Consider the following 12,519-nt stretch of genomic DNA (forward strand, 5'->3'; position numbering starts at 1 on the left):
AACCATTTTGTGAAATGCTGGAGCAGTATTATCGTTCGGTTTCTTCGCATATTTTTGAATGTGCACGTTTACGTACTGTGATAATATTATTTGTGATGAAATTTTGACGGTACTGTATAATAAGATTATTATCTCTGCCCAGTACATTATCATGGTAGCCTGGCAAGTATAATTTAGAATAAAGTACACCTCTGCTGATTCGGCTACTTCTACTTCTATTATTTTTTTTATGATTATGTCACCAACAAACTGTACAAAAATATTTTTACAATTGAGCTCATGTGCGCTCAAAAAGAATGAAGTAGGCCTATTTATATGCAATGGGGTTTCTACGTCAACGATCACTTGGCAAATTTACTTCATATTATGTATTATGATGTCAATTCTTTACACGTATCTCAAAAGTATTTCCTTATACCTCACAGTGGCTACGTTACAACTAAATTCCCAAATATTATGCATGGATTGTATAAAAGAGAGGTTGTTTTGTATGTCATTAAATTTCTTTTTTTTTTTTCTGCGAGGAATTTCTTTTGTTCAGATTTCAATTTCTTTAATTCAATTGTGTTTATTCATCTCATTTTCTGATAAAACAATACAACAGTATTGACTTTCTCAATACAGAACAAAAAGATAATCAATCATTTACAATATATCTGTGAGATGAAAAAAGAGAACTTGAGTAAAGCCTAAAAGGCATTGTAAAGTACAAGTTCCCTTGTGTACGAGTATGCACAAAATAATTGATTGACAAAGAAAATACGGAGTACTTTATAGAAAGCAATAGAAGATCAAACTTAAAGACATGACAAACAAAGAATAAAAAAAAATTTCGATCATCATAATGGATTTTATCATAGATAGATAGCACTCTCAGTATCGAATGGTTGTATGAGATACAGGGCAAACTTTACACAGCAGCATTATTATTATTAAGACAGCGTGGTAGCCTTTGAGAAGTCTGCATAGTGAATATAGACCAATAATATTGTGCATGGTTCGTGCTGGATCCAGAGCGAAGGCTGTGGAGATACATTGCATTTGAATCTCTTTGATTACAGAGAAAATTTGTTATACAACCAAATCAAAATGTGCTAGCAGTTTTCAAAAATCTCCCCATCAGAATACTTGTCGGTTGCCGAAGGTCATCATAATGCAGGCGTCACACAGTTCCGAAATTGAGTAAAGACGGACACACAATGAAGGAAAATAATGTTTAAATCCGGCTCTGATCATGAATCAACATCCGGCCATTATGTGAGGGTCATCGTACGACCGCCGTTGTCAGGCGCTAACAGCAACTTCGTCAGAGGTGGCAAAATCTTCGTTTAGCCGTTTTGTTTCCTTCGTGTCCCCTTTTGGCAAACTTCTTAATAAATATTCAAATCTTCGTGCAACCTTATATTGTGTGAGGTTTGAGTGCCATCGTGTAACCGTCTGTAGGCACCGTACTTGCTTGTTGATTGTTTTTTTTACCACATTCGGGGACAACTTTCCATGAAATGAAAATTCTATATTCGTGTAACGCCATCTTGTGTATTTCAGGACAGCATGTATAAGATGACGCCACCTGACAGCAGTGGAACTTGATAGGCATTTTGAAGAATCGAAAGAGAGGATAGCTGCCATACAGGGGTGGATCCAGGAATTCCGTTAAGGAGGGGCGCCTTTTCAAAAGTAAAGGGGGCGCACGCCCCCCCCCCCCCCATTTTTCCTTTGTATTTCTTTTGTTTTTAACAAGAATAATGGGAGCGCGCCCGGCCTGCGGTGCGTCCCCACTGAATCCGCCGCTATCGTTGTTCGTTCTGTCGCATGGTGAGAGCTTAAGTATAATCACCAGTATTCGTATTCAGATTTCATTCGTTATTATAGCGATCCAAACAATCTCGATGATAGTGTTCAAATTTGATTTAATTTTGTTATATTAATATTGTTTTCCGTGACCTCTCTGGAAGAAGTGGATGCTCGTGAGGAGGCAGCCATATGGGACCGACAGCGTTAAATCCTCTCTCCGAAGAACACGGCTTATGGCAGTGAGGCTAGAACGTTTCTGACAGAAAAGACAAGAATGTCTTATACCCGGCATGCCCGGCAGCCATTATTGAAAAGTCGAAAATGAATCTAGTGTCGTAGGCCCATGAAATTACTGTTGTGACATAAAAACTTTTGAATTAGAATGTTTGTTCAAAAGGACCAACAATCTATTCAAGTGTCAGATCACTACAGAAACCCATATGATTTGTTGGTGGATGCTTTGACGTAAGAAACAAGGATAAAGATATTATGATTATGAAACTATTTTGTCCCCTCATGAGCGAACAAAAAGAAATGTGTGGATTTAAGCGGTCTGCATGCTTTACTCATCGTTTTCCTTTGATCAATTCAAAATGTTCATAATGTGCTGACAGAGTTATGACACGACTTGTTTGGGAGTGTGATTTATTTTAGCGTGACAAACAAGAATAAGCGTTTATTGAGTTTGTTAATGTAATAAGTGATACTATGCAGACATAACGTTGAACGTAGACCTGGCCACAACATTCATCTTTGGAGCAAAATGCTAGTTGGAGTAGCTGTCATCATCTTGCCCCAAAATTTCATGCAGTTTGAGAGAGCGACTATAATAACTGGCACAATATGCCATATCATCAGCTGCATCATATCATTTTACTCAGTATGTGTTCTGCGTTATTCATAATGAACAGCAAAGCTCGCCAGTTTTATGGCAAGTAACGTAAAATGTATATACTTTATGACGCAACGGATGAAAAGGAAATCACTTTAGTTAACTTCTTATAGTTAGCCCAATATTCTTGTTGATAGTCAGATCATGAAAAATATAAGATATTAGAATTTATGAATGTGTCTTCAGTAATATGCAAAGCTAATAAAATTAATTGAACGAAGAACTTTTTTTTCTAGTTTAGACAGTAATTGTTTCCGTGTTAGTACTCAATTTACCGTCCCAACATGTCTAACACGGTTTGAGTATGAAACCGACGACTAAAAGTGCCATGTTTTGAGCAAAATAAACGTTTTCATTATAAAGAAACTACTCGTTTGCAACGACGATGCAGTTTGACTTGTATGTGCCATGCATGATTATTATGCAAATAATGCGCAGGTCTCTTAGACAGAGTGCATCGGTGAGAATTGGATGCGCGAGTTTAACTTTGGAACTGTTTATACCCACGAGCGCAGCGAGTGGGTTTTAGACTGTTCCAAAGTTACACGAGAGCATCCAATTCTCACTGATTCACGAAATAGGCCTGTGCATAATTTCTGTTAAAAAATGGCCCCGTAAATTCATGACATACAACCATTTCCAGATCATGCGTCCGGTACACCTATACAAGGCGACGTCGTTATCATACCGAACGCATGGCCATGCGTTCGGATGTTACCGGACGCATGGCTCAGTGCGGTTCAATAAAAAAAATCAATGCATGGTAATTGACCAATCAGATTGCAGAGATTCTAAATCCCATTTTATAAATTGTTATAGTGTATCTACACAGTGTACTATTTCTCTTCAAATTACTTAGATATACACCCACAAAACAAACAAACAAACAAATAAACAAACAAACAAACAATCAATCAATCAAACCAGGATTCTCTCGGTGACATCCTGTTAATCATTGCTAAAAAATTAATGTATACACTGTACTAACATGATTAGTAAAAGGCATTCGAATGCACCTTTCCCTAGGCTGAACATAACATGCATGCTTCCATGCGTTATATTACTCATTATGACTCCATGAACAACAACAACAACAACAAATTAATGCAAGGAAACATCGATCGGTCTTATAGTTGACGGTGTAGTTCAATGTCTTTTTAAATCATTTTTGTGTACTTTAACAATGATTAACAGATGAAGTCACCGATAGAATCTTGAGTTGGAAGGTTTGTGGTTTTTTTTTTTTATTTGTGTGTGTGTGTGTGTGTGTGTGGGCGCGGCTTGCGTATCCTGGTGGCACAACAACATGTCACACATTCTGACACCGAAACAAAAATCACCACCACCAATGATATCAGACGTAAAGTAACAAAAACCTCGCCTCAAACGGCATCGTCCCAGTCTCGGTCCATCTTTGTCCCATAAACATGGTCCGAACAGGCCACACCCACTTTGTACAAATTCATATTCATGACAATTTGGCTATATTATACACATGTGATGTTGAGGGTGTCATACATGACTCAATACAAGTCAACATGTATTGTATTTGCATTTAGTATATAGTTCCTTTAAGCCTTTTACAAACGCAATAGAAAGCGTCAAATCAGAGAAAGCAGGTAGTGAAGCATTCAGGATGTGTATGTGTGTGTGTGAGTGTGTGTGTGTGGTGTGTGATGTAGTATGGTGAACATTTTGCAGTTCTATTGTTAAAGCAATTCTGTCGTAAAACTCCTTAAAATTATACATGTACCTGGATTAGACTGTACATTACTGTACAATGAAACATAAGACTTTTCTATTCAAAGACGTGGAGGCCAATATTTATTCATGAGCGATAATTCAACTAAGGCCCCCTTTTTATTTTCATTTGAGATTGAGTCATAATATTACAAGACGTAATTCTATCCAAACTTCAGTCTTATACCTTACAACGATTGATGGCTTGGGGTTTCAGTGAGCTCGCCACCCGCGAGTCATAGGCCAACAGCTCACGAGCTCGACACTGAAAAAAAAAAATGGTCCATAGGTCACACAAAAAAGGTCCATGAGTCATACAGCTCACGAGCTCTATACCAGCCCCCATCCCCCCCCCCCCAAAAAAAAAAAAAAAAAAAATCCCACCAGCTTGACACTAGGCAGCTAAGGCCCATAAGCTAGCCCACACTATGCAAAAAGGCCCATGGGACGAGACCGACACTCGGTCAAGACCCTGTGATGTAGGCCCTAATGATGCCGGTCTCGTTTGCCTATAGTGTCGATCCCGTGGGCCTTTCGTTTGTCTGTATAGTGTCGAGCTCATGGGCCTTATGATATGCCTAGTGCCGAACTGGTGGACCATAATATATAGCTCGGGGCCTATTTTACTTGATGTCGAGCTCATTATGCTTTGTGCATGCACTTTAATAGTCTCTAGCTGATTAGGCTGTACATGGGTGTCGAGCGTGTATCCGATGGCTTTGGCTTAAAAAATAATTTTCTTGGAGGGTCAGAGGCATGCTTGGTTGTTTTTACCTTTCTGTTTCTCTTACATTCCAGGTTTTAGTGCAAAAGGTGTATTTCTATAAGTGCCATTACCTTTCGGCGGGCAAAGTCCGATCGTCTAATTTGTTGACACAGGGCAAGTTGAAAATAATGATAAGCGTATAAACCTGCACTCGGAAAAAGAAAATCCGTAACCTTTGTATATCGATGGGAACCAAGGTTTGTTTCGCCTGCGGACATCATGATATCAAATTTTGCATACATGAAGTGCTGTACGGATCTTGAGATTCACAAAATTTACAAGCTATGCTTCTCTTGTGAATTCCTCCTTTCCATTTAGAGTTACAAAATAAGATTGTATTGCTTATTAAGCTTGTTTATTTATCTAAAAACCAAAGTTGATATATTGTATCCATGTTTTGTTGAAGCTTATGTGATTCAAAGTTCCTTACAATATCTACTCTTGTAAGCGTTATGTATATTGCTTTGTATTACTTCATATTGAAATAAAAAATAATTTGAATTGAATTGAATTGAATTGAATTGAATTGAATGAAGCACGTCACATAGCTATCACTGACCAACACAACACGTAGTTATTATTATCAGAAGTTAAACTACCCCCCCCCCCCCAAAAAAAAAAAAAAGAAAAAAAAAAGAAAAAAGGGTGATCAAAGACATCGCAGTTGGAATGTTGGGGAAAGGTTATGGTCTCGTGCGACAAAGTAGATAGAGGACGTTAACCCCTTCTGCAACTTAAGTCAGCCGCGTGCTTCATGGTATATGAAATGACAATAGGACATGAAAGCAGCATTCTGTTTTCTTTTTTCAGAGGTGGGACGACAAGATATTAAGCGTTTTTTCTTAAAATTTGTTCGGGCGGAACAGCTAAATGTGTTCAGGTTCGGAAGCTGGAGTTTTTATAGCTCGAGGTGTGGGTCTACGAATTAACTTCCTTCCCCTTTGTGTTAAGCACATCAACCGTTTTAAAAGGACCCTCTGGAATTTCCGATATAGTACAATCAATCGCAGATAACACCCCACTTTTATTTGGACAGCCATAGTTGCGCACCAAGCTTCCAAAATAATCTTCAGAGTATAGGATAAACTGCATGCGCACTGCATGTGACACCAAAGCAGAGCTGGATCTGTTCGTTTCCTGGCCTTTTGCATGCGGAGATAGCTGGTATCAGGGAACATGAATGACATTCCGTATATAAAGGTACGTTTGTTAGTTATCACGTAGGCTTATATCAATATAATTATGATAACCCTCCGTCATTGTACTGGATGTATGTACGTTGTGTTGTATACGCGATAATGTGCAGCTCATGCAAGCAAGCATGCACTCCGCATGGTCATTGTGTATACATGGTGGTGCCTGATGAATCTCCCGACTACAGTGTTTCACCTATACTCTCTGAAAAAAATCGAGTGAAAATGTTTTTCACTCTTGAAGGAGTGAATACAAAAAAAAAAATGAATTTAGAGTGAAAGTGGAGTGAATTTTGAGTGAAAACGATCATTTTCACTCATTTTAGAGTGACCTCAGGGATCACTCGAAGATTTTGGAGTGATCCCTGAGGTCACTCTAAAAATCCACTCTAATTTTACTCTAAATTCACTCTTTTTTTATTCACTCCTTCAAGAGTGAATATTTTCACTCGAATTTTTTAGAAAGTAAGATATAACTTTAAAGGCGTAGTGTTTTATTATACTTCTTCCTCTGGTAGTCCTGCGTCCTTCAGATTTGAAAAGTATTACAGGCGTGCATGTATAGGCCTATCATGCTTGTATTGGCAATCTAGAAGATTTATTATTTCAGACGAAGATCGCGAACATGATAATCTATTATCTGCATGGTACACAACGTGCCCCATCCCATACACACCCATTTCTGATAATTACATAATCAAATTACCATAAATGGGAAGTTCTCCTTTTTGTATGTTCATGTTATAAAGTTATTGATGTCACTACTACCATTAGCTAAGGACAGTTTATTTAGATAATTATAATTATCCAGCGTTGTTGTTATCACTATCATTATTATTAACTATAATATTATTAGGTATAAACCTTTCGTTATTATTATCATAATCATGCACCATGCATCATTATTACTATTATATCATTATCATCATCATTATCAGTGACAGTAGAGTAGTAGTAGTAGTAGTAGTCTCTTAAAAAAAGTCGAGTGAAAATATTCACTCTTGAAGGAATGAATACATAAAGAGTGAATTTGAGCGAAATTGGAGTGAATTTTGAGTAAAAATGTTCATTTACACTCCATTTGGAGTGACCTCAGGGATTTCTCGAAGATTTTGGAGTGATCCCCGAGGTCACTCTAAAACGAGTGAAAATTTTTCACTCAGAATTCATTCTAAATTCTCTCTTTTTTGTATTCACTCCTTCAAGAGTGAACATTTTCACTCGACTATTTTAGAGAGTACAGTAGTAGTAGTAGTAGTAGTAGTAGTAGTAGTAGTAGTAGTAGTAGTAGTAGTAGTAGTAAAAAGTGATAGCAGCATTAACTTAGTCATGGTAGTATAGGCCTATTATGTAGGCCTACTAGTCCTGGCAGTATAGCAACGAAAACGATACATACACCAATAAGCATGCATATACACCATTACGACTATAAGTCTGCAGTGTTTCTGGTTTAACATTTTTATTTGTGATTGGTCCTCCGAGTTTCATTCCTCTCTGCATAATATGCCTGCTCCTCCCATTTTTCTGTAAGCATGTACCCTATAATAATACTATACTATTAGGCCTATGCTCTTCGTGAGGCACTTGTTTATTAACAAAACGCAAAGGTCTAAAAGAAGATGCTTACGTCTTATGGGCGATGAAGTTAATTTTCTAAGAACTCATATGGCATGGTTAGGACCCTATAAATGGATACACACACTCTAAATACTGCATGCGATTCAAATAAGCAGCTCTTTATATTTTTTCCACGTCAGTCCGGATTGGAAGCTCTTCCTGAATCTTCAGCCTTTATATTCTTTGCCTTGCGTCTCGAGGCCGTACTACGACTTTGCTTTTCATCGAGTTCACAGGCCCGTGTCATCAGTCAATATTTAGTCCGTAACCAGCATGCTATTATAATACTATGACAGCAATGAATACTATCATGCTGTCTTGTGCAGAATAATGCTGTCTACAAATTACGATGTGCGAAAATAATTATATCGTTTGATATGAACCATCGAGCTGGAGCTGAAAGGGGGTTAGTAACAGTACATAACCGGCACATTTTGCTAGAAAATAAAGATGTTTTGGTGAACGCTATCGGGCAAGAAGTCTCGTCTGATTGTCCTCGTCCTGCATGGTAAGATCAGCGCTTGACCGCAGTTGTTCATAAAAATAGCGTAAACAATACAGTGTAATAAGGATTTTTGTTAGTATTTTTGGGTGTCTTTTTTCCCCTTGGTCTGCACGGATAACATGCTGCTTCTGTCTGCAAGATGTAGCATGAGTGCTTTAAAAATGACACAACAAAGAATGCTAATTTCCAATGAAGATGCCTGAAGCTCTTTTCTTTTATTCTAATGTCCAAGTAATGTTCCCTTTAAAAGTTTGATAATCCAACACTGACAAATTACTTCGGAGCACACGCCTACTCGCTCATTCTTACTTATTGAAGAAATATAAATCAGGGTTTACCATCACTGGAAGAGACGTCGCCGCGATTGCCGCAACCGATTAATCAGTCGCAGCAACTCAGTGTGACTCGAAAGATCGATGATAATTTTTGCTCTCTCACCACACGACGCCCTCCAATTAAAGGGGAAAATCCAGTCCAAAAATAAGTTAGTCTGATAAGAAAGAGTAAAATGTTAAGAGTTTAACGATACAATTTTGATCGAAATCAGATAAAAAATAAAGAAGTTATGACATTTTGAAGTTTCGCTATTTTTCGGGAAACAGTTCTTGAACGGTTAATGTGAATAATGCAATAATGGTAAAGTGAGCATATCATCCCCTCACAACTTGCATAAGATTTTGAAATTTCCATTTTTCATTTGCACGCAATGTAGTTTATGCCAGAAACTCAAATCCTCATGATATCTAACTGATCATCACTATTCTGAAATTATTCAATAAGGAATAACATCATGTTTCACACTTTCATTACAGAAACGTTGAATTTTCGTCATTTTTTTTTTGTGCACGATCAATGGAAAATTGTGAGGTTATGACATGGTTAGCTCACTCATTTGCATATTCATACCAACTGTACAAGAATTGTTTTGGAGAAATTAGCAAAACTCAAAATAAATCTATTGTCATAACTTCCTTATCTTTCATCCGATTTCAGTAAAATTAATGTTTGCCGTCGAACTCGTAAGATTTTTTTTTTTTAAATCAAAATAACTTATATTTTGGACTGGATTTCCCCTTTAATGAGTTCCGTCTGAGACGTCTCCAAGCAAAGTGACAACTTTATTCGCTCGGAGATGGAGCGAGTATACGTCGCTGTGACGTCCCCAGCATAGTCCAAGCGACTTTTCCAATCAAGACGTCTTCTCAGTTGCGGAGACGTCTTTGCGACGTTTCCCCGTCTTCACCATAAGGTCGGCGAATAAGGTGCCCCCAAGTCAGGTGAGACGTCGCGGAGAAGGCGCGGAGACGTCTCCTCAACCAGTGGACTAGACTCGAGCGAGTCGCCATCAGGGTACCGTTTCGTTGTCAGCTCTGACAAGTTGTCGGTTTTTAACAATCACCACAGTCAAGACAGTAACAGTTAGTTACCAAAGCATCTCAGTCAATCAAAGCCAGTGATTTTACTTAAGGTGTGATTTCACGGAGCACGCGAACGATTTGCGAAGGACGCGAATGGCAAAATCTATCAGCATTCGTATTTTAGTCTGCAAAAGATCGCCAAACGAACGTGAGGGTTCGGAAGCGTCGTCAATAGTTCGCGAATGTCGTTTTTACTTCGACGAGAATTTCAAAAAAGTTTGAAATTTTTTGCGAACCTTTTCCGCACACTTGGTCGTGATTTGCTCTCGAAAGTGTCTATAAAGCCACGTCTGTGTATGCGCAAGACCTTCGCAAGTCACGCGCGATGTTCGCAAAATGTTCGTGAAACCCCAAAAAGACCCCGAAACTTTGGAGACTGTCTCGCGTATGTTTCGCGAAATCTGCGAAGTTTTTCCGATCATTTTACGACGTAACCGCAAACTGTTCGCATACCTTTTGAGACATTCTCACGAACGTTTAGCGCATGTTTGGGGGATGTAGACTATGACCTGCGTTTTCTACAAATCAAAATCGTAGCATACATCTAAACATCAAGTTATATTAACAACTATATAGTAAAAAAAAAAAAATAAAGACTTGCAAACAGAAAGAAAATGTTTGATATACAAAAAATCGCATAGTACACTTAAAATCAATCTAAAGTGTGCCAAAATTGCATTTGAAACTAGAGATTATGACAGTGTTGTAGAAACTGCAAAAAACAAACAAACAAACAAAAAACAAACGACAATCAAATGCTTTACTAGTGGAGATAGGTCCTAAGAAAAAACTGTAGGCACGCATACGATAGAGAAATGAGAGAAAAAGAAAGGAGAAATACAGGAAAGAAAGAAAAAAACTTCAACTCAAGACAGCTTCCACCTCTCCTCGAATACATTTTCTCCCATGATTATGGAAAAATTTGCTTTGTTCGCATTTCCGTCGCGTGTTCTTCGTGTACGTAACATATACTTTAGCAATGATACACGCGACATTCGCACATGGATACGTCGTGAGAACTTCTCACAAACTGCGCAAAAATGGTTTTCAGCTTCATTGTTGGAACACATTCGGTGAAAAACTTTTCCGAATATTGGATTTTTCCATTCGCGTCCTGCGCAAATCGTTCGCGTGCTCCGTGAAATCACACCCTTAAAGAGGAAATCCACCCAAAAATGAATAAACTTCAAAAGAAAGAGACAAATATTCCCTATACAGAATGATACAAAAATGACAAAAATCGAATACGAATTAAGGAAGATATGATATTTTGAAATTTTACATTTTTTTTTTTCGGAAAACATATCTTGACCAGTACTTATGAATACTCAAATCAGCAAGTTGACGATGTCATGCTCTCACAATTTCTTATTCATTTCATATACAGAAATGACCGTAAATATATTTCAGCTGTTTAAATATAAAACTTGTCTTAATAAAATCACCCAAACTAGAAATGATTAAGTTAACTCTGGTATATCTTGGTAATATGTGAACACTCTTTTACTTGTATTAGCTCAAAATAACAATTTTCCGAATTTCATAACATAGGCCTACATGAAGAATTGTGACGGTATACGACATGCATCATCATTTTACTCGTCATTTGAATATTCATAAGGACTGGACAAGAAATAATTATTTTCCGAGAAAATGTGAAATATCAAAATGTCATATCTTCCTTATTTCTTATCCGATTTTTTTTTTCTTTTGCAGCTTTTTTTTTTTTTTTTTGGTGGATTTCTTCATTAATGTCAGAAACTGACACTTGACACCGTGAAAGCTTAAAGGGATCGTATAGTTTTGGTTGAGACTTTACTTCAGGTTTTTATCATTTTGGGGGGAGATAGTGAGAAACCTCTTATGAAATATGAAAGGACATGTTTTAAGAGGGATTCAACGTTTATTTGATGAAAATTGAATTTGAAATGGCCGAGATATCCAAAACAGAGCGATCCTAATACAGTGTGGGACCCACATTTGATTACGATCGTTTTTTTTTTTACTTTGTTTTTGGATGTTTCAGCTATTCCAAACCCGATTTTTATCAAATAAACTTTCAATTCCTCTTAAAATTGAATGCTCTGTATACTATTTCATAAGTGTTTTCTTGGTATCTCGCAAAAAGTGAAAGCCAAATTTTCATCTCTACAAATACTGTATCATCCCTTTAATTGTCATCACTTTCAATTTACACATTTTTGAGTCTGACAAAAAAGAAATAATCGTACTAAAATTGCAACTCTCGTGGTTTTACGGAGATTACATATTCTTTCGGAGGGGGGGGGGGACCATTCCCCTTTTACCTCGATAATTCCTATTGGGCTAAATGTTGTGATCCCTATTGTAGAAAGTTGTGCTCTTCACTTTGGCAATAAGAAGCTGAATTTCTTGGAAGCACTTCTTTTCTTATAAAATTTTTGTTCTCTAAACTTGGTTCCCATCAGAATAGATTATGTCTTCCGAGCCCGATTTTTTTTTTTTTTTTTTTTTGGGGGGGGAGGAGGGAGGGGGTATCAATTTTGTACAATTTTGAGTGCTCATTGGTCATAGCATCAATCCCCCCCCCCCTTCGATTGGAAGAATCTCCATGG

This window comes from Diadema setosum, chromosome 20 (assembly GCF_964275005.1).
Source record: "Diadema setosum chromosome 20, eeDiaSeto1, whole genome shotgun sequence".
NCBI lineage: Eukaryota > Metazoa > Echinodermata > Echinoidea > Diadematoida > Diadematidae > Diadema > Diadema setosum.